Consider the following 402-nt stretch of genomic DNA (forward strand, 5'->3'; position numbering starts at 1 on the left):
CTTCCCCCCCATTGCTTTTTCCCATGCCATATGCCTCCCCCTGTCCATCCCTGTCCCCCCCTCCCCTTACCACCACCCCAAGCCCTGGGCCGGCCGAGGGGCTGTGAGGTGCGGGGTGGGTCTGGGGGTTGCGGGGGGCTTTGCATTGATGCATTGATCGCCCATGGTCTCCGCCTGACCTCCCTGCTCCCAGGGAAGCAGTCTCCATGGCTACTGGCCCTTCTCCTCCAGCGCAGACTGTAAATTCCTGCAGGCAAAGCCCAGCCTTGGGGGTGCGAGGGGGGGAGCCGGGGAAGGAGTAACCAAAGCCAAATAGAAAAGAAAGAAAGGCTGGGAGAAAAAAAAAAAAAAAAAAAAAAAAAAAAAAAAAAAAAAAAAAAGGGGGGGTTGTGTGGGTGGGGC

This window comes from Calidris pugnax, unplaced genomic scaffold, assembly GCF_001431845.1.
Source record: "Calidris pugnax isolate Ruff unplaced genomic scaffold, ASM143184v1 scaffold245, whole genome shotgun sequence".
Classification (NCBI taxonomy): Eukaryota; Metazoa; Chordata; class Aves; order Charadriiformes; family Scolopacidae; genus Calidris; species Calidris pugnax.